The sequence below is a fragment of the Rana temporaria genome, chromosome 1 (genome assembly GCF_905171775.1).
Source record: "Rana temporaria chromosome 1, aRanTem1.1, whole genome shotgun sequence".
In the NCBI taxonomy this organism is placed as follows: domain Eukaryota; kingdom Metazoa; phylum Chordata; class Amphibia; order Anura; family Ranidae; genus Rana; species Rana temporaria.
In genome coordinates, this window is record NC_053489.1 from 533750518 (window position 1) to 533777555 (window position 27038).

Genomic DNA, 27038 nt, shown 5'->3' on the forward strand with positions numbered 1-27038 from the left:
GCTGCAAGCTTTATGCTTTGTATCACAGCAAAAAGGTACCCCACAGTTTGATTGGCACTTAAAAATGCTGGGTGCCTGGAGATCTCTGTCTTCACTACTTAACCACTTGCTTACTGGGCACTTATACCCCCTTCCTGCCCAGGCCAATTTTCAGCTTTCAGCCCTGTTGCACTTTGAATGACAATTACGCGGTCATGCTACACTGTACCCATATGAAATGTTTATAATTTTTTCACACAAATAGGTGTAGCGCTACCCCCGGGGGAGCCGCTGATTAGATTTGGAATTGGTGTATTTAAGTTACCTCTTCACTGTGTCTAGGGGTGATGGTAGTGTCGAGAGCAATAACAGAATGTCCAGGACCGCCGGCCGACGTCTTCAAATGCTTTATTTTCCCGGTCAAACACGACCAACATGTAAACTTGAGGTAGACAGGATAGGTTGGTGAAGGAAGAGCAACTTCACAGTATCAGGCTATGGACAGTAAAGGCAGTCCTGCCCTTTAGCAATGGTATTTGTATGCGGCGCCACTCCTGCCGGAGTGGGTGCAGTGCCCCTGGACAGACCTCTCTCACAGGCCTGGCAGCCAGAGCGCCACTTAAAGCTTCTGGGAGGAACAAGTCTCTGCCACCGACTTGGCTCTAATTAAATTAAGATGTTAGGTGAGACCTCTGCCACAGGCCTAGTGCTGAAATTGTGAACGGTAGAGCGAATCCTCCCAGTATGTCCTTTTGGGGTTACCGACTGACAGGTTGAATGTGACCTGTCAATGTCTGGTCACCCAGATCCCCAATGGTTCGTTCAAGCCTTGTTGGATCACCTGCCTCCGGGTTCCCCTCAGACCGATCCCCCACCGAACAGCACCCAGCTTGGGATCTTCTCAATAGAAGTGGGGACCCAGTAAGTCACTGGGGCCCTTTTGCAGCATCGGTTGCTCCGGGCTATGGGAACCCCGGCCTGGTAGGCCATAGTGGTGGGGCCCGTGATGTGCGCACACCCTAAAGGTGGGTGCCGCACCTGGAACCAGGAACCCGTGAAGAACCCCGAACAACGGCCTCCGCCACAGAAATACCCCTCCCCAGCATGCCCCGCGAGCGAAAAACTCCTCCAATTGGCCGCTGGGAAGAAGTGGCTCCGCCTGGACCCCTCTGGCGCCACCTGTGCCCAGAGATGAGACTGCGTCTCTGGGGCACAGACTGACCCACAGGACAATCCAGATTTGGCGACAGCCAAATTTGTCAAATCAAAGAATGAGAGTAACATAACTCTCTCATTCTCCCACTAAATTTAAACATAGCACCTGTACGAAAGTACACAGGCGCTACATAGAGTTTTCTTTTGGTAGTATTTAATCACCACTGGGGTTTTTGCTAAACAAACAAAAATCATATTTTGTTATAACATATTGCAAACAGGTAATTTTGGGTGGCACTGGTGGGCACTGATAGATGGCACTGATTTGCAGCACATTAGGGTGCTAAGGGGACTGATGTCCCTCTAATTGAAGCCATGGCTTTTTTTTCTTTAACGATGAAAAAAAACCAATAACCAGCATCTGTTTATTTCCATGATAGCTGTCATCGGCTGACAGCTGACCACATGGTAAGGGGCCTACTGTGATTGACCCTTTACCTGATCTATGATCAGCCTAGTCACACTGACTCAGTGATCACAGAGAGTGCTCCCTGGGGTGTGCAGGGAAGCGCAAGAACGGGAGGACATCTATGGATGCCCTCCCGGCAATTTAAGCCCATACTGTAGCCATCTTTCAGCTATAGCAAGGGCGGCAAGTGGTTAAGATTGCTTTACCTGGAGCAAGTATGCAGCCAATAAATTCAGAGTGAAGTCAAAACTCATGGGGCCGGATTCAGAAACAAGATACGACGGCGTATCTCCTGATACGCCATCGTATCTCTGAGTCCGGCTTTCGTATCTATGCGCCTGATTCATAGAATCAGGTTACACATAGATATCCCTAAGATCCGACAGGTGTAAGTGACTTACAACGTCGGATCTTAGGCTGCAATTCCAGGCTGGCCGCTAGATGGCGCTTCCATATTATTACGCGAGGAATATGCAATTGCGGATTTATGCCGATTCAGAAACGAACGACCGACCGGCGTTTTTTTTACGTCGTTTGCGTTCGGCTTTTTCCGGCGTATAGTTACCCCTGCTATATGAGGGGTAGCTAATGGAAAGTATGGCCGTCGTTCCCGCCCCGAGTTTTGAAATTTTTACGGCTGGACGTAATTTACGTTCACGCCGAAAGCATGACGAGTTGCCGACGTCATTTGGAGCATGCACACTGGGATTCAGTCGCAGCCGGCGCATGCGCAGTTCGTTCAACGCGGGGTGGCGCATCATTTCAATGATACACGCCCCCTACCCGCCGAATTTGAATTCCGCCATGGTGAATTAACGCTACGCCGCCGCAACTTTACAGGCATGTGCTTTGTGAATACAGCACTTGCCTGAAAAACTTTCGGCGGCGTAACGTAAATGAGTTACGTTACGCCAGCAGAAAGATCCGCTGATCTTTCTGAATCTGGCCCACGATCTCCAGACTTGCTCTAAGTCAATGAAAGGATTAAAGCAGTGTATCCAGTCTAGACAGACATCCTTATACCGGTCTATGAGTGCATAGGGCACAGGCCTGGCCAGTGATGAAGATTAGGGCTAGGCATGCCAGATAAGTATACTTATCTGAAGCTACACTGAGGCTTGATTCACATCTATTCAGGTTGCAGTTTGCATATTCCAGGTGCATTTTTTGTTTTTCAATAAACGTTTTTGATCCATTAAAATGGAACCAAAAACCAGAAGAAAGTGCCTGGCCTTTTCCATGAATTCACAGATGTGAACTACATCCATAGAAAACATGTTAAATGGACTGTAGTGTGTTTCTTCAAAACTGAAAACACACTAAAAAATGCATAGATGTGAGCCAGGCATCACCCTTTTTAAGGATATGAAGGCAGCTATGCTATACAGAGGAAAGCATATTGCTGTCAGAACTGTGTTGAAACTCTGAATTGGGAGCTGAAAGTCCTTTTTTGCATACTAAGCATGATGAATATTGGAAACTCCTAGGGAAATGTTTTATTTTTTATTTTAAACCTTGCCTTTTCCTTAAAAAACAAGAATCTAGAAAATTAACCCTGCACCCGCAGTGAAGGGGTTAACTGTTCATTTAGGTCTAGGGCAGTTATGGCGAATCTTGTCACCCCAGATGTTTTGGAACTGCATTTACCATGATGCTCAACTACACTGCAGAGTGCATGAGCATCATAGGAAATGTAGTTTCAAATCATCCGGGGTGCCAAGGTTCTCCCTCACTGGTCTAGGGGGTGTGAAAATGTAGGTTTACTTACCCGCTCCACAACTCATTCTCCACTCCTCTGTACTGCTAGACTAGTTCCTGCAGCATTTTCTGCCCCATGCTTCAGCAGTCTAAAGCCCTGACATCATCAGGACTGATGTAGGGTCCATAGCGACAGAGTGACAGTCCACCAATGGAGGCTGGGGTATTACCGCCTCCTGGGGCAATGGATAATCAGGTAAGTAAAACTGCTTTTACTATCCCCTACACCTAAACGAGCGCATTTACTCTTGCAGAGTTGTTTTTCTTTCTGGTGTTGGGCTTTAACCACTTCCCAACGGCCGTACGACTATATACGGCCGCAGGGTGGTTCTACTTCTCTGGGGCACCGTCATTTGACGGCCGCCCCTTTCCGCGTTCCCCGCGCGTGCTCCCGGCCAGCGGGGAACTTCTGTGCTGGCCGTGTCCCTTGGACACAGCCAATCACAGATCGCCGTGAACGGCCAATCGGAGTGGCCGTTTGCTAGGCGATCTGTGCGGCCAATGAGAGATGATCTCATATGTTTACATATGAGATCATTTCTCATTGCCGGCTCTCACAGACAGCGGTGCTGTCAGGGAGAGAGGAGACCGATCTGTGTCTCTTGTACATAGAGACACAGATCGGTCACCTCCCCCAGTCACCCCCCTTCCCCCACAGTTAGAACACTATATAGGGAATACATTTAACCCCTTCCTCACCCCCTGCCAGTCACATTTATACAGTAATTAGTGCATATTTATAGCACTGATTGCAGTATAAATGTGAATGGTGCCAAAAATGTGTCAAAAGTGTCCGATGTGTCCGCCATAATGTCGCAGTCGCAATAAAAATCGCAGATCGCCGCCATTACTAGTAAAAAAAAAATTATAAAAAATAATAATTCTGTCCCTTATTTTGTAGGCGCTATAACTTTTGCGCAAACCAGTCGCTTATTGTGGTTTTTTTTTTATAGCGCAAAAAATAAAAACCACAGAAGTGATCAAATACCACCAAAAGAAAGCTCTGTTTGTGGGGAAAAAAGGACGTCAATTTTGTTTGGGAGCCACGTCGCACGCAATTGTCAGTTAAAGCGACGCAGTGCCGAATCGCAAAAAGTCCTCTGGGCAGGGAGGGGGTTTAAGTGCCCAGTAAGGAAGTGGTTAATGTTAGGAAAGGTTTAGTATAATAATACAAAGGCAGTAGGTAATGTAAAGTAATCTCTACACAAGCAGTTGTCTGCAGTCTCCCTATTTTTCTAACAGTTCTGAGTTGTTAACCGGTAAAAGGACTTGCTATTGGTTACCTTGGCGTGAACATATTCATATTCAATACTGAAATGTTTTTGTATGTATCTGTTTAATGATGATAAATATATGTATATACAATATTTAACTTGAGTTAAACAAGATATATTGAGGTTTAGGTTACAGAATAATGTTTCCAGAATGTTTTCAGACAATTTAAACAGGTACGTCGGGCAAATCTTATGGTGTTTTAAATGTGCAATAAATTACACATTTAGCCAATTAAGTAGACAACAGGAGGTATAAAATGTGAATAGTAATGTATACATCAGGAAATGTTTTGAATATTTAGAATTCTGCGCAGTAACTAGTGATTACATACTTACAAAAATTTAATAAAAACAATTTATTTTGTATTTTATTTTGTAATACTTATCCAGTTTCTAAACATAAACCATATTTCTGTTAGGTGGATAATAATATTGAATCGATAAAATAAGGCAAAAAAAATATCTAAACGCTCATCAACTTAAGTACTTAGGGCCAGATTCAGGTACAATTGCGGCGGCGCAACGTACCCCGTTTACGTTACACCGCCGCAAGTTTTCAGTCTAAGTGCCCGATCCTCAAAGCACTTACCTGTAAACTTGCGGCGGTGTATCGTAAACCCGTCCGGCGCAAGCCCGCCCAATTCAAATGGGGCGGGTACCATTTAAATTAGGCGCGCTCCTGCGCCGGACGTACTGCGCATGCTCCGTTCGCAATTTTCCCGACGTGCTTTGCGCGAAATTACGGCAGCGCGACGTGTTTGTGAATCGCGACGTGCGTAACGTACTTACGCCAGGAAAAAAAAATTCAAAAGCGACGCGGGAACGACGAGCATACTTTAACATGGTGGAGTAATTTTACACCATGTTAATAGCAGCCCTAACTTTGCGACGGGAAACTAAGACTTGCGCCGACGTAACGGCGGGAAAAACCTTTGTGGATCGCCGTAACTGCAAATTTGCATACCCGACGCTGGAATACGATGCAAACTCCCCCCAGCGTTGGCCGAGGTACTGCATCCTAAGATCCGACGGTGTAAGTCAATTACACCTGTCGGATCTTAGGGGTATCTATGCGGAACTGATTCTCTGAATCAGCTGCATAGATAGAACAAGAGATACGACGGTGTATCAGGAGATACGCCGTTGTATCTGTTCTGAGAATCTGGCCCTTAAAGCGGAACTCAGAGCAGGTTATTAATAATTAACAAAATAGCATACGTTTGTTACCCCAACACTTCATTTTCCCAATATGTGCCAGCTGTCCCATATACCTATATGAGAAAATGTCCTGTTCTCTTTATATTGCTTACGTTATGTAAAATCCCTGGTGTTCCTGCTAGTCCTCTTGCTTTCCTATTAAAAACTGACCACACCAAGCAGGAAAGCATACTGTAGTAAGTTATCTAGCAACGCTGGGAACACAGGGTACTCTCCTGCAAAGACTTGTCCTGAAATGCCCCCCGCTGCACACCTGTACAAGGTGATTGTTTACAATCACTTTAATAATTATGCTATCACAAATGAGTGTGTGCTGTAAATTGCCTCCAGCCAGTGGCGGAACTACCACCATAGCGACCCACGCGGGCGCTATGGGGCCCGCAGCCGAGTGAGGATCAGGGGGGCCCGGCAGGAACGTTGTTCCCGTTAGCAGCTGTGGCTGCTTACACACACACACTGCTCCAGGCACGCTCTGCCAATGAGAGCACACTTCCGAGGGATCTCCTAGAGACTTCAAAGCTCTGACACAGCCGAAGGGAGACCGGGGATGCAGAAGATTTCATTTCCTGCCTCTGTGCCGTGCCGATTTCTGAAGATGAGGTCAGGTAGGTGGAGAAGCATGGCTTTCTATGTGGAGGAAGGAGGGGGTGAGAATTCCTGCCTGGAGCAGTTTATTTTAGTGGGGAGGTTAAGGAAAGGGGGTGGGTTTGCTTTTGGAGAAGGACCCCACTCCCCCCTGTAAGTTTCTTGTAGAGAAGTTTACAGGGGGTGGTTGGCAGGGATTTGGTTCTGGGTGGGAAGTTTGTTAAATGAAGGGAGATATTATTTAGCATTAGATATCAGGGAGATATTTTTGCCTTGAGGTGTGATCAGAGACAGGGGGGTTAATATTGTGGGGATATATGAGGGAGGGTGGTGTTTTTCAGTGGGGAGTTTTGCTTGTGGGGGTTCTTAAGCAGTAGAGGGGGGGATTTTTTCCTTTAGTTCACACTGATGTGGCTCTGCAAGGTGTATTTTGTGTGGGCATGGCAGCCCATTTATACTGTGTGGGCTGCTGTGCCTCCTTAAATACAAAGAAAAGGTCAAAAGGACCCTCCACCATTTCTGGAGTCGCAGCCCGCACAGGAATCGCAAATGCAGAGCAGTTCCCACATCGCATGTCTCCTGTCGGCAGTTTACACTGCCCCATATGAACTGCTGGGAGTGCCAATTAAAACTTAATGGCACCCCCAAATCAGTTCGCATATCGCAGTGCGATCTGCAAATTCGGACAGGAATTGAATCACATGGGTGTGAACACCCAGGGCTCAAGTCCTGCGGGAACGCATGGGAACAACGTTCCTTTACTTTTTCCACAGCAGGAATGCCGTTCTCATTGTCAAGGTGCACCGACCTCCCCTACCTTGGTCCTCCTATTCCTCCTCCTCCAGCGGCCGCTGTTACAAAGTCCCAGCTCTAGTGATGGGTGAACACTGATTCATTGGCAAATTGAATCAGTGTGATGTAAATTATAGGAGCCGGGACTTTGTTACAGCGGCCACTGGAGGAGGAGGAGGTGGACTGAGGGAGGGGAGGACGGGATGGCGCTGGGATATTCAAATCCCAGATTCAGACACATGCCAGGCTTCATTGCTAGACACAGATCAGGCTGCATTGCTGCGCACTGATCGGGCTGCATTTGATGGACACTGGCAAGGCTGCATTTCATGGGCGCTGATCAGGTTGCATTTCATGGGCACTGATCGGGCTGCATTTGATGGACACTGGTAAGGTTGCATTTGATGGGCACTGGCAAGGCTGTATTGATGGGCACTGATCAAGCTGCATTTGATGAGCACTGGCAAGGCTGCATTGATGGGCACTGATCAAGCTGCATTTGATGGGCACTGGTAAGGCTGCATTACTGGGCACTGATCAGGCTGCATTTGATGGGCACTGATCACGCTGAATTGTATGGGCACTGGTAAGGCTGCAATAATGAGCACTGATCATGCTGCATTTGATGGGCACTGGCAAGGCTGCATTGATGGGCACTAATCAGGCTGCATTTGATGGGCACTGAGGAGTGAGTGGCCCAGGGCAGGCAGCCTGAGGAGAGGGGCCACAAGCCGGCATACTCAGCAATCCCAAACTTACTCTTCTGCACAGATTAACACATGTGTGCATACGCATTGGGGCAGCAGGGGTCCCACACATTGGAGCCTGAATAGAAATATAGTGCAGAAGGAGTCCCAGTTGTTGCAACTTGTTTTAGAAATTCCCTGCGAGGGAACCATTATCACACAGTGTGGTGTGTTTTATTGTTAGTATAGCATACAGATTAAATTATTTTGTTGTTACATCTGTGCTATATTTATTTGTTTAATGCATGTGAATGTTAGATGTGTCCTCAACTCATAAACTGGCGCTTCACAATAAATATTGCAGTTTATTCATTAAAAAAGTAGTACATAAAACATACATATGCTGTGTGTATGTATATATATAGTAATCTCATGTTGTGAAGGGACATTTCTAAACACGTGCCACTACTATAGACACCCAGCAGGTACCATATTTAAAGGATTTTTTTTTTTTTCACTTTAAGCATCATTAAAATCGCTGCTCAAGAAAAAACTACAGTTTTTAAAACGTTTTTTTCCATTGAAACATGTTCCCTGGGGCAAGACCCGGGTTCTCAAAGACGTTTTCCAACAATAACTTGAATATTGGGCTTTAAAATTAGCACTTTTTTTAATTCGAACGTTCGAGCACGTTCGCTGCATGGGGCACAGGTCACGGTGCATGGGGCACAGGTCACGCTGCATGGGGCACAGGTCACGGTGCATGGGGCACAGGTCACGCTGCATGGGGCACAGGTCACGGTGCATGGGGCACAGGTCACGCTGCATGGGGCACAGGTCACGCTGCATGGGGCACAGGTCACGCTGCATTGACACTAGGGCGGCTCTGGGGGGCCCCATACAACATTTTGCTATGGGGCCCTGTGATTTCTAGTTACGCCCCTGCCTCCAGCAACACCGTTTCTTCTTGCTAAATCATTAGCAAGACCTCATCTGGAATGTGCAGTTCAGTTTTGGACACCATTTAAAAAAAGTATATCGGGGAACTGGAGAAAGTGGAGAGAAGGGCAACTGAATTAATAAGAGGCATGGAGGAGCTCAGCTATGAGGAAAGATTAGAGGAACTGAAACTATTCCCTCTTAATAAGAGGAGATTAAGGGGGGATACAAATACATAAGTGGTCTATATAGTGAACTTGGTGTTGAGTTATTCATTTTAACCTCTTCGCGTCCGCACTATAGCCGAATGACGGCTACACCGCAACCCTGAATTGCCGGGAGGCCGTCAATAGACATCCTCCCATGCTCGAATGGCCTGCTGGCTCTGTGATCAGAGAGTCTATGAGACTCGCTGGATCACAGATCGGAGTAAGGGGTAGGTCCCGACCCCTTACGACGTGATCAGCTGTCAGCTGATCATGTGATGTAAACACAGCCGGTGATCGGCTATTTTTTCTCCGATCACCAGTGGAAGACAGAGGGACATCGATACCGATCTGTAAAAGCTGCCGCCATCTCATCTGTGCCCATGTGTGCCACCTGTCAGTGCCACCTACTAATACACTACAGTGCCACCTACCAATGCCCACCAGTGCCACCTACAAGTGTCCACAGTGCCACCCATCAGTGCCCACATTGCCACCCATCAGTGCTCATACTGCCACCTATCAGTGTCATCAATCAGTTCCTCATACACAATGCTGCCAATCAGTGTCACCTACCAGTGCCCATCAGTGCCCATTACTGCCACCTATCAGTGCCCATCAGTGCCGCCCATCATTGGCCCCTATCAGTGCCCTTCAGTGCCCATCAGTGCCACCCATCAGTGCCATCTTATCTGTGTCCATCAGTGCCGCCTTATCTGTGCCCATCAGTGCCGCCTTATCTGTCCCCATCAGTACTGCCTTATCTGTCCCCATCAGTGCCGCCTTATCTGTGTCCATCAGTGCAGCTTATCAGTGCCCACCAGTGCAGCTTATCAGTGACCATCAGTGCTGCCTCATCAGTGCATATCAATGAAGGAGAAAAATTACCTGTTTGCAAAATTTTATAACAAAATATGAAACATGATTTTTTTTTTCAAAATTGTCAATCTTTTTTTGTTTGTTTATCAAAAAATAAAAACCCCAGTAGTGATTAAATACCACCAAAAGAAAGCTCTATTTGTGTGAAAAAAATTATAAAAATTTCATTTGGGTACAGTGTTGTATGACCGCGCAATTGTCATTCAAAGTGCATCAGCGCTGAAAGCTGAAAATTGGTCTTGGCAGAAGGGGGGTTTAAGTGTCCAGTAAGCAAGTGGTTAAGGTCATCACAGAGGACAAGGGGGCACTCTTTACGTCTAGAGGAAAAAAGACTTCATCGCCAATTACAGGAAGGTTTCCTCACAGTAATGCCGCGTACACACGATCATTTTTCGGAAGAAAAAAAAACCTTGTTTTTCAGCATGTCCAAAAAACGATGTTTTTCCAACTTCATCATTAAAAATGACGTTGCCCACACACCATCATTTTTAAAAAATGATGAACAAAGCGCGGTGACGTACAACACGTACGACAGCACTCTAAAGGGGAAGTTCTATTCGCCTTTGGGCTGCTTTAGCTGATTCCGTGTTAGTAAAAGACGATTTGCGCTTTTCTGTCTGTTACAGCGTGATGAAAGTGCTTAGTTTTACCAGAACGAGCGCTCCCGTCTCATAACTTGCTTCTGAGCATGCGCAGGTTTAAAACGTCGTTTTAGCCCACACACGATCATTTTTTACAACCCGAAAAACTACATTTTTTAAAACGACGTTAAAAAATGCAGCATGTTCGAAAAAAAATGTCAGAAGCCGAAAAATTATGTGTAGCCCACACACGATCATTTTAAATGACGTTTTTCAAAAACAACGTTTTTTTCATGCCGAAAAATGATCGTGTGTACGCGGCATCAGAGCTGTGAAAATGTGAAATAGACTCTCTCCAGAGTTGGTTTTGGCAAGCTCAGTAGATTGCTTTAAAAAAGGCCTGGATTCTTTCCTAAATGTGCATAATATAACTGGGTACTTTATAGGTACAGTTGGATTAGGGAGGAATTTTTTATTCTGCTGTTGCAAATTGCAGCATGGTTTGCTGGGATTTTTCGCCTTCCTCTGGATCAACTGTGGGTGAAGGATTGTGCATAAGGGATTGTATTTTATTATTATTTTTTTTGGTTGAACTAGATGGACTTGTGTCTTTTTTTCAACCTAAACAACTATGTGACTATGTAACAAAAGAACATACATTCCACTTTAATAATAAGGCTACCAAAATGAGTGTGTGCTGTAAATTGCCTCCAGCATTATTATTATTATACAGGATTTATATAGCGCCGACAGTTTATGCAGCACTTTACAACATAAGGGCAGACAGTACAATAACAATACAATTTATCACAAGAGTAATCAGTGGGCCCTGCTCATTAGGGTTTACAATCTAAGAGGGGGGGTCAAGAGATACAAGAGGTAATAACTGTGGAGAATGGGCTGATGGAGAAACTAAATGTGCAGTTGTTAGGTGGGGGGTGGGGTAGGCTTCTCTGAAGAGATGAGTATTTCTGGGATCGTCTGAAAGTGGACCGAGTATGAGATAGTCCGACCGATTGGGGTAGAGAGTTCCAGAGGATGGGAGAGGCTCTGGAGAAGTCCTGGATATGAGTGTGTGAGGGGGAAACAAGAGAGCTAGAGAGCAGGAGGGAAACAAAGCGTCTCCCCACAGGGTTGTAGTCCCAAGGGAGGGGGCGAGCATGCTGACTAACCCCCAGCCAGAACAGCTCGGATGATGGGGGCAAGCTTACTGAGGAGAAACAGGAAGTGAGAAATTCAGACAAAGAAAAAAAAACATTCAGAAGGGAAATCGAAGGAAAAGGTAAGTGAACCAACAATGCACTAGCTTAAAGGAACCTATTTAGAGAATAAAAAAACAAACCTTTACAACCCCTTTAAGTCTCAGAATAAAATTTGACTTTAAAAAGGATAACGATCTTATTTTTAATTACAAGTACAATATCTTGGTTCTTTTTGCTTGTCTGAAACACCTTTGCTAGCTATATACAGTTGTGCTCATAAGGTTACATGCCCTGGCAGAATTTATGATTTCTTGGCCATTTTTCAGATAATATTAATGATAACACAAAATGTTTTCTTTTACTCATGGTTAGTGTTTGGCTGAAGCCATTTATTGTCAATCAACTGTGTTTACTCTTTTTAAACCATAATGACAACAGAAACTACCCAAATTACCTTGATCAAACATTCTTAATATTGTGCATTGTCCCCTTTAACATCAATGACAGCTTGAAGTGTTTTTGGTTTTATTTGTGGATGAAGCTCTTTATGTTCTCAGATGGTAAAGCTGCCCATTCCTCTTGGCAAAAAGCCTTCAGTTCCCATAAAATCTTGGGCTGTCTTGCATGAACTGCACATCTGAGATCTCCCCAGAGTGGCTCAAAGATATTGAGGTCAGGAAACTAAGATGGCCACTCCAGAACCTTTACTTTATTCTGCTGTAGCCAATGACATGTCAACTTGGCCATTTTGGGTCATTGTCATGTTGGAATGTCCAAGTACGTTCCATCAGCTTCCTGGCTGATGAATGCAAATATTCCTCCGGTATTTTTTGATAACATACTGCATTCATCTTGCGATCAATTTTGATCAAATTTCCTATGCCTTTGTAGCTCACACATCCCCAAAACATCAGCAATCCATCTCCGCGTTTCACAGTAGAAATGGTGTACCTTTCATCATAGGCCTTTTTGACTCTTCTACAAATGTAGTGTTTTATGGTTGTGACCAAAAAGCAACATTTTGGACTCCAAATCACTCCAAATGACTTTGTGTCAGAAGGTTTGAGGCTTGTCTCTGTGCTGTTTGGCATATTGTAAGCAGGATCCTTTGTGGCATTTACATAGTAATGGCTTTCTTCTGGCGACTCGACCATGCAGCCCATCTTTCTTCAAGTGCCCGCTTATTGTGCATCTTGAAACAGCCACGCCACATGTTTTCAGAGAGACCTTCATTTCACCTGAAGTTATTTGTGGGTTTTTCTTTGCATCCCAAACAATTTTCCTGCCAGTTGTGTCTGAAATTTTAGTTGGTCTACCTGACCGCTGTTTGGTTTTAACAGAACCCCTAATTTTCCACTTCTTGATTAGAACACTGCTGATTGGCATTCCTTGGATATCTTTTTATATCCCTTTCCTGTTTTATACGGTTCAACTACCTTTTCCCCCAGATCCTTTGACAATTCTTTTGCTTTCCCCATGACTCAGAATCCAGAAATGTCAGTGCAGCACTGGATGAAAAATTCAAGGGTCTGTCAAGAGTCCAGAAACTCATTGACTCAGGGACTGGTGATGACATCACTGTGTAAACAATTAGATGGGTGATGAAGGTTTTATTTAAACATTTTACTTTGTATAAGCATATTGGTTGGGGAGAGGGTCAAGGAAGGTAAATATAATCAGATTAAATTTAAACTTTCTATTGATTTTGTAATAAATGGAGCAGTGGTCTCTTGATAGGTAATTATTAAGCTTTTTTCCTCTTTTCTCAACGGCATCTTTCCTATGATTATTTTATGATCCTTCTCCATATACGTGTCCTCAAAGCTTGCTCATTTGGCATTCTGCAAATGCTCTATCTTGCTGTTCTGAATGATAAGGTGACATAGTTTGTAATTTCTCCAGCATTTGATCTTAATAATTTGATATCTTTTGTGCTTATAAAGGTCAGGCTCCTTCTTTTGCAATTCTTGTGTATGTGCAATTACACTACATGTATCATTGTTGGGCCTGATGGGGTTTTGGTAACCTGAATCCAGAGAAGGCTAAGATGGCACTGGCATTAGAGGACATCCTGGCAAATAAACAGGGGAATTTGTGGGAAGGACAAAGGGGGAAAATGAAATTTTTCAGTTATCTGTATATTACACATGTCTTTGTGTCAATGTTTTTTTTGTAATATTTGAAACAATTTGCAACAATGGCTTTCTGCTAGGAACCCTGGTACTTGGAATTGTCTTCCCTAATTATAGGGCTCTTTACCACTGATGTCCAACAACCTCTACTGCACTAATATTTACTGTATACCTACCATTTACAGGCTTTCAGTGGCCAGACCCTTTTTGATTGGTGGTCAGTATAAAAACAGGACTCCATAATAAAAGCCCCTTTACCATGATAGTCAGTGGAAAGTCCCCCCTATGAAAAGCAACCTTTACTTTGGTTGTCTTTGTAAATGCTCCATTACATGAGTTTCCAGTGTCAATTCCCTTGTTCCCATTGTGCTAGTCAGTGCAAATGCCTCTGTTACATTGATGGTCAGTTGACAACCTTATTTATTTCCTTATGTACATTGGTGGTTGGTGGAAAGGACAGAACCCTGTAATAAAATCCCCATCACATTGATCAGTTAATGAAAAATAAACTTTAGTAAAAAAAAACCTTTACATTAATGGTCACCATAAATGCAACAGTTACATTTAATGTCAATTCCCATTTTGGTGTTTGTCATTGTAAATGGTGCTCAGCCATGATATTGTTTGGCAGTGGAGAAGGGCCCCATTTCACTGATGATCGCTGGTAAGCGCTAGCCTTCAGTTCAGTAATAATGCATTAGTGTCAGTGTGGTTTAGCTACACATACCTGGCTGTAGGAACTATTATGCCTGGTAGTAAGCTTATCAAACAACCTGAAAACCGATGCACAACCGGGAATCAAACCACTTATAATACCTCCAGGTAATAAAACAGCATTCAGGAAGGGGAGACTTATCAATGTGATCAACTAAAGAGAACATTTTATACTGCTAGGCCTTAAAACAGCCATGTGGACGGCAATGGAGGAAGTTCCACCATTGCTTAGCTCTAACATCCAACGCATGTGTAACATTTTAACAATTTCTACTTGATTATGCAATGCCATTAAATTGACCATGTACATACAGGGAATTTCATGACATTGTTAATTAGACAGGTGATCTTTGGTGACCCCCTATTCATTTCAGTACAGTCCTGGGGTAGTAGTTACCCCTAGAAGCCTGCACCAGTAAATAAATCATTCCATTTGTAGCACATTTTACCGTAAGGTGCCATAAATTATAAATATAATTTTGAATGCAATACATTTGTTTATAGTCATGTGACCACTGTCTAACTCAATTAATCAAAATAGCCAGTTAGCTTCTTTAGATACAACACAGCCATTAGAAGCACTTTTCTTCTTGTTCTTGGACTTTAAGTACCAGTTATTATACCTTTTTAAATGCATCCTGAAAAAAAACGTTATAGATAAATAAGATAAATGGTTAAAGCATGTAAATTATTTGTAAATGAGGTATGCTGGTGTTGCATTCACATTTATCATTCATTCATGCTCTTGAAACTATGCTTTCATTCATTTTAAATAAGAAATTAATGGCTTGGGACATTGCAAACAAACACACAAAGCTATGTACAACAATGTCACTGTATTCTTTCTGGCTACAGTTTGTTCTAATGTATGTTTAATGTCCTTACTCTGTGTATACAAACTTTATTAAAGGGCATGTGTCAGGATAAACATATGAGTTGCACTGGCAAGGTTATTTTTAAAGATTCACATTTTAGGTTGGCTTTGCGTCACTACTTTGTGTCTCACTACTATTGCATAAATATGCAGCCTGTATCATCTGGAGATGCACACTTGGTTTGATCAGTGAATTACTAAGGCCCCTTGCACACTGGGGCGTTTTTCATGCGGTACATCGCTAAAAATAGCGCTGCTATACCGCATGAAAAATCATGCCCTGTAGTGTTGAATGTGAAAGCCCGAAGGCTTTCACATTGAAGCGGTGCGCTAGCAGGAGCGCACCAAAAGTCCTGCTAGCCACATCTTTACCGCGGTATAGGAGCGGTGTGTTCACCGCTCCTATACCGCGCCTTCCCATTGAAATCAATGGGAAAGCGCGGTAATACCGCGGTATTAACCCTTTTTCGGCCACTAGCGGGGGTTAAAACATCACCGCTAGCGCCAGAATATTGCGGTAAATACGACGGTATAGCCGCGCTACAAATAGCGCGGCTATACCGTCACCGTGGCTGCACGCCTCAGTGTGAAAGCAGCCTGAGTGGGAAAGTAAGGATAACAATTTCATCCTTCAGAACTTTAAAAAATCATATGCACAATGCAGAAAAATTTAAAACATCCAACAAGGTGGGTTACACCCTTCCTTTATGGGTCTTGACAGGTGTGAAAACCTCTGAACTCCGGAGATCATGAGAGAATTAAGATGCCAATTGGTGATTCAACATTTTAAAAAAACACAATATTATTGGCAGCTCAAATAAGTTGCTCTAGTCTGCTGTCTATTAAGTTGGAAGAACATCATATGTACACAGGAGGATAACTTTTCTATTTTGAGAAATTTCAAATCACGTATATATAACATACAGTGATGAAAATAAGTATTTGAACACCCTGCTATTTTGCAAGTTCTCCCACTTGGAAATAATGGAGGGGTCTGAAATTGTCATCGTAGGTGCATGTCCACTGTGAGAGACATAATCAAAAAAAAATAATCCAGAAATCACAATGTATGATTTTTTTAACTATTTATTTGTATGATACAGCTGCAAATAAGTATTTGAACACCTGAGAAAATCAATGTTAAAATTTGGTACAGTAGCCTTTGTTTGCAATTACAGAGGTCAAACGTTTCTTGTAGTTTTTCACCAGGTTTGCACACACTGGAGGAGGGATTTTGTCCCACTCCTCCACACAGATCTTCTCTAGATCAGTCAGGTTTCTGGGCTGTCGCTGAGAAACACGGAGTTTGAGCTCCCTCCAAAGATTCTCTATTGGGTTTAGGTCTGGAGACTGGCTAGGCCACGCCAGAACCTTGATATGCTTCTTACAGAGCCACTCCTTGGTTATCCTGGCTGTGTGCTTCGGGTCATTGTCATGTTGGAAGACCCAGCCTCGACCCATCTTCAAAGCTCTAACTGAGGGAAGGAGGTTGTTGCCCAAAATCTCGCAATACATGGCCCTGGTCATCCTCTCCTTAATACAGTGCAGTCGCCCTGTCCCATGTGCAGAAAAACACCCCCAAAGCATGATGCTACCACCCCCATGCTTCACAGTAGGGATGGTGTTCTTGGGATGGTACTCATCATTCTTCTTCCTCCAAACACGGTTAGTGGAATTATGACCAAAAAGTTCTATTTTGGTCTCATCTGACCACATGACTTTCTCCCATGACTCCTCTGGATCATCCAAATGGTCATTGGCAAACTTAAGACGGGCCTTGACATGTGCTGGTTTAACCACTTCGCCACCAGCCGCCGTCTGGAAACGGCGGCAAGGTGGATGCTTAACTGGGGGTCGCCGTTCTGAAACGGCGCCCCGCAGAAGCAGCAATGCGCGCCGCCTCGGGCGCGCACACAGAAATTTCTGTGCGCGCCGGGTCTATGAGACCCGGCGCTACACAGATCTAGGTAAATGACCAGCAACAACGGTCATTTACCTTGTGATCGCGCCGTCCAATGACGGCGCGATCACAATGTAAACACAGGAGGTCAGGGAAAGTTTACCTCCTCTCCTCTCCTCACACAGTATCAGCGGGAGAGAAGAGGAGATAAACTGTGAGTGTTCCATTGCCCATAGTGTCACATCAGTGCCCAATCTGTGCCCTAAAGTGCCCTAAAGTGCCCAATCTGTGCCCTAAAGTGCCCAATCTGTGCCCTAAAGTGCCCAATCTGTGCCTAAATTGCCCAATCTGTGCCTAAAGTGCCCAATCTGTGCCCATCTGTGCCCAACAGTGCCACATCTGTGCCCAACAGTGCCACATCTGTGCCCAGTAGTGCCACATCTGTGCCGCATCAGTGTCACCAGAGCCGCACCAGTGTCACCAGAGCCGCACCAGTCACCAGAGTCCTATAATATTGCCACAACAGTGCCGTACCAGTGCCGCCTGTGCCCACCAGTGACGCCTGTGCCCGCCAGTGCCGCCTGCGCCCGCCAGTGCCGTCTGCGCCCACCAGTGCCGTCTGCGCCCACCAGTGCCGTCTGCGCCCACCAGTGCCGCCTGTGCCCACCAGTGCCGCCTGTGCCGCCTGTGCCCTCCAGTGCCGCCTGTGCCCACCAGTGCTGCCTGTGCCCACCAGTGCTGCCTGTGTCCACCAGTGCTGCTAATCGGTGCACACCAGAGCCACCTGTGCCCACCAGAGCCACCTGTGCCGCCTGTGCCCACCAGTGCCGCCTGTGCCCACCAGTGCCGCCTGTGCCCACCAGAGCCACACCCGTGCCACTACAGTGCACATAAGTGCCGCCTGTGCCCACCTGTGTCCACCAGTGCCACCACAGTACTCTGCAGTACAGCCTCACCAGCCACCAGTATGGCAAAAAAATTCTTTACCGGCGAGCAGGCCGTACATCTTCTACTTGCCATGAGCGATGAGAGCAGCGAGGAGTCTCTGTCCGATTCTGATTCGGCCTATGAACCCGTTATAGACAGTGGGTCCGATTCAGAGTCTGAAGAAGAACATGTGCCCAGGAAAAAAAGGGGTGCTGGCGTGGAGAAGCGGCCTACTCCCAGACGCGCAGGGCCGTCCACCTCAAGCGCTGTGCCTACAACCCCAAGCGATGTGCCGTCCACTCCAAGCACTGTGCCGTCCACTCCAAGCGCTGTGCCGTCCACCCCAAGCAATGTGCCGTCCACCCCAAGAGCTGTGCCGTCCACCTCAAGAGCTGTGCCGTCCACCTCAAGAGCTGTGCCGTCCACCAGTAGGGTGTCATCTCAGCCCCAAAGGGATAGGGGCCATGCCAGCCTTCCCTATGGCCTTCAAAACCCCCTGTGGCTTCCCCCCAATTCCGGAGCAGCAAATATCCCCCCCTTCACTGCCCAGCCAGGTGTCCAGGTGAACACAGAAAACTTTTCTATGATAATTTTTTTTAATTTAGTTTTCACCGAAGATTTCCTTTCCTCCATTGTGGCCCAGTGCAATCTCTACGCACAACAGTACGTAAGAAGTAACCCTGGTTCCAGATATGCCCGCCCCTTTGAGTGGAGAGAACTAACCGTGGACGAATTTAAAATGTTCTTAGGCCTAACCTTTACTATGGCACTTTCAAAAAAAAAACAATTGTACTCCTACTGGTCCACCAAACCCATTCACCACATGCCACTCTTCTCCTCCCTTATGCCAAGATCCCGATATTTAATAATTATGCGGTTCCTCCACTTTAACGACAACGCCCAGTGCCCCCCCCGAAATGACCCTGCTTTTGACAAGCTATATAAAATTCGGCCACTTCTAAATTTTTTCGCTCAACAATTTCCCCAATTATATACCCCTGACCAGAACATATCTGTGGACGAGTCCCTTGTCAAATTCTCAGGCAGGCTGGGCATCAAGCAGTTCATCCCCAGCAAAAGGGCCCGATATGGGGTCAAAATGTACAAGCTTTGCGACAGAGCCACAGGGTACCTCTACTCCTTCATGGTGTATGAAGGGAAGGACTCCCAACTGCATCCCCCTGAATGTCCAGAGTATATGGGAGTCAGCGGAAAAGTGGTCTGGGATCTGATGTATCCACTCTTTGGAAAGGGATACCACCTTTATGTGGATAATTTCTACACCAGCTTGCCCCTGTTTCGCTGTCTTTACCTTCAGAATACCCCAGCATGTGGCACAATAAGACCCAACAGGAAAGGCTTCCCGCAAAAACTGGTGGATCAAAAGCTCAGACGAGGGGAGTCTGCAGCATTGAGGAACCAGGAGATATTGGCTGTCAGGTGGAGGGACAAACGGAACGTCCACATGCTTTCATCAATCCACAATGACACCCACGTGGAAGTCCCCCAAAGAACCGGCCCAATCCAAAAACCAAAATGCATATATGACTATAATTTGTTCATGGGGGGAGTGGACTTCAACGACCAGATGTTAGAACCCTACCTGCCCACAAGAAAATCCCGCCACTGGTACAAGAAAGTGTCCATTTATTTTTTTAGTTTGGCCTTCTACAATTCCTATGTAATTTACAAAAAATCATCCGAGAACCCCGTATCATATCTGGACTATCAAGAAGAAGTCATCACCGCCCTTTTGTACCCTGAAAACCCACCGGAAAATATTCGCTCTGATTCTGTGAGCAGACTGCACGAGCGTCACTTTCCTGAGCAAACCCCCTCCCGTGAAACAGGCAACAGACATCAGAAGAGGTGCCGGGTGTGCTCCAGAAGAGGAATTCGAAAAGACACCACATATTACTGTCCCGATTGTCCTTCCCAACCAGGCCTCTGTATTGGAACATGTTTCCGCCGTTACCATACGTTTCTTCATTATTAGGGACGTATGGTAAACGCAATTCTAATTTCCTGTACTTTCCCCCCCCCCCCCACCCCTTATGCCACTGCACTCATACCTCTGCCTTCTCCGGAACCGACCATGGCCTGTTATACAACCACTCTTTTGCCTAACCCTAAACATACTTCTGCCTTCTCCGGAACCGACCATGGCCTGTTATACGACCACTCTTTTGCCTAACCCTAAACATACCTCTGCCTTCTCTGGAACTGACCCTGGCTTGTTATACGACCACTCTTTTGCCTAACCCTAAACTGTACCTACCTCTGCCTGCTCTGGAACTGACCCTGGACTGTTTGACCATGTTTTTTGCCTGCCCCTTGGATTGATCTTTTACCCTGCTATACTAGTGGGAACACAGGGGTCTCACATATGTGAGGGGCTCCAGAATTGTTTTTCTGGATGAAAAAACTAATTTTTTAGTTTTCTCATTCCCGGATTAGGGTCTGGTTGCCCGGAGGCTTCAAAGAGATTTGGGTGGGAGAAGCCTCTACCCCTGTCCCCATTCCCCTACCCATGGCCCGCTACTTGGACCATGTTCCTACCAGGACAAATATTTTGCCACTGCTGGCACTGTACTGACTATGGACAATATTCCTGCCTGCTGCCTGGACAATTCCATTCACTGTCGCTGACCAGTGACCACGTCCCTGCCTGCTGCCTGGATCGGGGCTCTCCTTCTGTGGACAATTGCACTCCTAAAACCACAGGTAATCTTCTTTTTTTTTACCCATTACTCAGCAGAATGTATTTTAGGGTGTAATTCTTGGTATGTACATGCTGTGTTAGAAATATGAAGGCCCTTCAAAAATGTGATAGATTGTAAGGAAATTGGATGTGTAATTTATGTCCCTAGAACACCTGATGGTGCTTCTTGGATGTTGGGCCTCTGTATGTGGCCACGCTGTGTAAAAGTCTCACACATGTGGTATCGCCATACTCAGGAGGAGCAGCAGAATATATTTTGGGGTGTAATTTTTTCTATGTACATGCTATGTGTTGGAAATATCCTATAAATGGACAACTTTCTGTAAAAAAAATGCGTTTTTATTTTTTTCCACATTTTCCAAGAACATCTGGAAAAAAATTAACTGTTCAAAAGACTCATTATGCCTCATAGATTATACGTTGGGGTGTTAGCTTTCCAAAATGGGGTCACTTTGTGGGCGTTTCTATTGTCCTGGTGCTCCAGGGCCTTCAAAAGTGTAATAGGTGGTTGAGAGATTAGATGTGTAATTTATGCTCCTAGAATGCTTGAAGTTGCTACTTCGGTGTTGGGCCTCTGTATGTGGCCACGCTGTGTAAAAGTCTCACACATGTGGTATCGCCATACTCAGGAGGAGCAGCAGAATATATTTTGGGGTGTAATTTTTTCTATGTACATGCTATGTGTTGGAAATATCCTATAAATGGACAACTTTCTGTAAAAAAAAATGCGTTTTTATTTTTTTCCACATTTTCCAAGAACATCTGGAAAAAAATGAACTGTTCAAAAGACTCATTATGCCTCATAGATTATACGTTGGGGTGTTAGCTTTCCAAAATGGGGTCACTTTGTGGGCGTTTCCATTGTCCTGGTGCTCCAGGGCCTTCAAAAGTGTAATAGGTGGTTGAGAGATTAGATGTGTAATTTATGCTCCTAGAATGCTTGAAGTTGCTACTTCGGTGTTGGGCCTCTGTATGTGGCCACGCTGTGTAAAAGTCTCACACATGTGGTATCGCCATACTCAGGAGGAGCAGCAGAATATATTTTGGGGTGTAATTTTTTCTATGTACATGCTATGTGTTGGAAATATCCTATAAATGGACAACTTTCTGTAAAAAAAAATGCGTTTTTATTTTTTTCCACATTTTCCAAGAACATCTGGAAAAAAATGAACTGTTCAAAAGACTCATTATGCCTCATAGATTATACGTTGGGGTGTTAGCTTTCCAAAATGGGGTCACTTTGTGGGCGTTTCCATTGTCCTGGTGCTCCAGGGCCTTCAAAAGTGTAATAGGTGGTTGAGAGATTAGATGTGTAATTTATGCTCCTAGAATGCTTGAAGTTGCTACTTCGGTGTTGGGCCTCTGTATGTGGCCACGCTGTGTAAAAGTCTCACACATGTGGTATCGCCATACTCAGGAGGAGCAGCAGAATATATTTTGGGGTGTAATTTTTTCTATGTACATGCTATGTGTTGGAAATATCCTATAAATGGACAACTTTCTGTAAAAAAAAATGCGTTTTTATTTTTTTCCACATTTTCCAAGAACATCTGGAAAAAAATGAACTGTTCAAAAGACTCATTATGCCTCATAGATTATACGTTGGGGTGTTAGCTTTCCAAAATGGGGTCACTTTGTGGGCGTTTCCATTGTCCTGGTGCTCCAGGGCCTTCAAAAGTGTAATAGGTGGTTGAGAGATTAGATGTGTAATTTATGCTCCTAGAATGCTTGAAGTTGCTACTTCGGTGTTGGGCCTCTGTATGTGGCCACGCTGTGTAAAAGTCTCACGCATGTGGTATCGCCATACTCAGGAGGAGCAGCAGAATATATTTTGGGGTGTCATTTGTGGAATATACATGCCATGTGAGAGAAATAACCTGTTATAATGACAATATTGGTATGAAAAAAAAAAAAAAAAAAAAATCTTAATTTTGCAAAGAATTGTGGGAACAAATGACAACTTCAAAAAACTAACTATGACTCTTACTAACTACCTTGGAATGTCTACTTTCCAAAAAGGGGTCATTTGGGGGGTATTTGTACTTTATTGGCTTGTTAGGGTCTCAAGAAATGAGAGAAGCTGTCAGTAATTCAGGTGTGATCAAATTGTTCAATTTTCAGAAATTGGTACCATAGCTTGTAGACCCTATAACTTTCACCCAGACTAAATAATATCCAAATTTTTTTTTTTTTTTTACCAAAAATATGTAGCAGTATGCATTTTAGGCCAAATGTATAAGGAAAAATTACTTTTTTACAAAATGATATGATAGAAATGAAGAAAAATTCATTTTTTTACAAAATTTTCGTTCTTTTTTCATTAATAGCGAAAAAAATAAAAACCGCAGAGGTGATCAAATACCACCAAAAGAAAGCTCTATTTGTGGGGAAAAAAAGGACAAAAATTTCATTTGGTTACAATGTTGTATGACTGAGTTATTGTCATTCAAAACGTGAGAGCACCAAAAGCTGAAAATTGGTCTGGTTATTAAGGGTGTTTAAGTGCCCAGTTGTCAAGTGGTTAAGCAGGGGAACCTTCTGTGCCATGCATGATTTCAAACCATGACGTCTTAGTGTATTACCAACAGTAACCTTGGAAACGGTGGTCCCAGCTCTTTTCAGGTCATTGACCAGCTCCTCCCGTGTAGTCCTGGGCTGATTTCTCACCTTTCTTAGGATCATTGAGACCCCACGAGGTGAGATTTTGCATGGAGCCCCATTCCGAGGGAGATTGACAGTCATGTTTAGCTTCTTCCATTTTCTAATGATTGCTCCAACAGTGGACCTTTTTTCACCAAGCTGCTTGGCAATTTCCCCGTAGCCCTTTCCAGCCTTGTGGAGGTGTACAATTTTGTCTCTAGTGTCTTTGGACAGCTCTTTGGTCTTGGCCATGTTAGTAGTTGGATTCTTACTGATTGTATGGGGTGGACAGGTGTCTTTATGCAGCTAATGACCTCAAACAGGTGCATCTAATTTAGGATAATAAATGGAGTGGAGGTGGACATTTTAAAGGCAGACTAACAGGTCTTTGAGGGTCAGAATTCTAGCTGATAGACAGGTGTTCAAATACTTATTTGCAGCTGTATCATACAAATAAATAGTTAAAAAATCATAAATTGTGATTTCTGGAATTTTTTTTTTTGATTATGTCTCTCACAGTGGACATGCACCTACGATGACAATTTCAGACCCCTCCATGATTTCCAAGTGGGAGAACTTGCAAAATAGCAGGGTGTTCAAATACTTATTTTCCTCGCTGTATATAATTGGCTTAGTCTTCTCTTATTAGATCCTTGACTAGGAGCATATTCATTGGTGCATGGCTTGGTTGACTCTCAGTTATGGCCCTCTCTCATTCAGTTGAGTCCTGCTGAAAAAAGGGGATACAGGAGCCTGACATTAAGACAGTTACAAGTACAACTAGTTTAATTTAAAACACTAAGGGTCACTAAAGGAATTTTTTTTTGCTGAAATTACTGTTTACAGGGTATAGAGACATAAAAGTTAACTGATTCCTTTTAAAAATGATTACAAATAGATAAAAAATCAATCATATAATGTGCCTGTAGGTTAGTTTCACTTTTAAACTGTTTTCATGTTCCTGTGAACTAGAGAGACACACAGAACAAAAACAAACAAATCCAGGGCAGTGTTTTGTTTTTAAAATGAATCTGATTGGTTCTGTTAAGTTTTAGACACACAGTAATGACAGCTTAGACCTACAGTGAAAAGCTCCCAGTACGATGGTCATAAGAAAAAAGACAACCAAGAAGTGTGAAGATCAGAGCAGAATTACAGCCACTTCAAAGCAAAAACAAACAATAAGGACATGAAACCAGGACTGCAGTAAGGTAAAGGAAGCTATTTAGCTAAAAAAAAAAATTCCTTTAGTGATCCTTTAACTTTATTTTAATGAATACATATCTGCATTAAAGCGGAGGTTCCGCCTATTTATTTTTTTAAAAGTCAGCAGCTACAAATTTGGCCACTTACCTGTCCAGCACGCCCGCAATGTCAGCTACTGAGGCTGAGCAATCGATCGGTCCTCAGCTGCTTCCGCCGCCATCCTCGGTGAGGGAATCAGGAAGTGAAGCCTGACGGCTTCACTACTTGATTCCCTACTGCGCATGCGCAAGGATCGCGGCGCGCTGTCACTGGTCCCCGCTCTCCTGGGAACAGTGTTTCCCAGAAGACAGCGGGGGGGGAAGTGACATCACAGGCTGGATTTCCTGCGGGGATCAGATCCAGAAGTGGTGCAAATACCTGTCTCAGACAGGTATCTGCACCCCCTCCCCCCTGAAAGGTGCCAAATGTGTCACCGGAGGGGGGGAGGGATCCAAAAAGCGGAGGTTCACTTTTTGTGTGAACCTCCGTTTAATTGGTCTTTTAAACATCTGCTTGATAACAAGAGCTACATCTGGACAAAAAAGCATTGGCTAAAATAAAACAGTATTCATTGGATAATTAGAGGATTTTGTGTAGGCAGGGATATGCAATTAGCAGACCTCCAGCTGTTGCAGAACTACAAGTCCCATGAGGCAAATCAAGACTCTGACAGCCACAAGCATGACACCCAGAGGCAGAGGCATGATGGGACTTGTAGATAGGAGAATCCGCGCTTATACAGTCCAAATTTTAAATTGTATTTGATTGTAGAAATATACATCATGCTTTCTAATAGCAGAAATTATGAAATGATAAAATGGATTTTCCAAGTATTGACACCACAGTGAGTCATTCAATGAAGTGTGCTACCACCTTTAGAAAAATTCATGTGGCTATAGCCCAGCCAAGGCCTTTGCTTGTACAGAAGATCGTGGAAATAAAGTCTGGATGGATGGCTACATAAATATTTCCAAACACCGATACCACCACTCAATCCAGGACCATTAGTTCAGCAACAAACTCAGCAATGAACCCAAGAAGAGAAAAACAACCATAGTGTAATATTGTCTAACCGGATATTTATTTAATAAAAACAGTATTGCACTTACATTTGTAGAGTATAAAAATCATGCGATTTACAAATGTTAGGGCCCTTTCACACTGGTGAGTTTTTCCCGCGTTTTTGCCACGTTTTCGCGGTAAAAATAGCGCTATTAAAACGCCCATAAAACGCTCCTCATGCCCCCTCCATTGAAATGAATGAAAAACCGCTGTAAAAACGCGGTAAAAACACGGTAAAAAAGCAGTAAAAACGCGGCATTAAAAACGCGGTAAAACACTGTGATTTTACTGCGATTTTACCGCGTTTTTACCGCGATTTTAATTCATTTCAATGGAGAGGGGCATGGGGAGCGTTTTAATAGCACTATTTTTACCGCGAAAACGCGGCAAAAACGCGGCAAAAACGTACCAGTGTGAAAGGGCCCTTAGTGCAATACTGTTTGTATTAAATAAATATCCAGTCCTCCCATCGTAACCATATAGAGGTAATCTTGATGAAAGCAAGAATTGGCCTTGCTGTAAAAAATTGCAATGGTATGCACCTGTCAAACAGGTGCTGAAAAATTGGTCTTTGGGTGTTAATTGTGCCCATGAAACCTATACCAAAAACATTCTTCTAGATGAAATAATTGAACACCCTCAAAGCTAGATAGCCTCAAAGTCCTGCAGAGATTCCACATCCCAAAAATACTTAATTAGTGACATTGGCATCAGGGTCTTCATAGCTGGTAATACAGGACCGATTAATTTTTATAAAAGTCAAGCGGTCCACGGAATCTGTGGACAGAGGCGTTCTATGATCAGTAACAAAACCTCGACGCTGTCGATGGGATGTGGAATCTGACAGCCTTTGGCGGCGACGACTAAAAAAATTCCGAAATGCCTCACTTAGGCGGACCCCTTCTCTTCTCCAACGCTCCGTTCTTGACCAACAAAAGACTCAAAACAATGCTTTCCACCACACTGTAACATACTAGAGTCAGGAAAAACATTCAATAAAATCCTCTTTAATTTGTCCTCAAGAGATTTTATCCTCTTCACTCTCTTTGGGGATGGGATGAGTTCTGAAACCTTCCCCTTATAACGGTGGTCAAGGAGG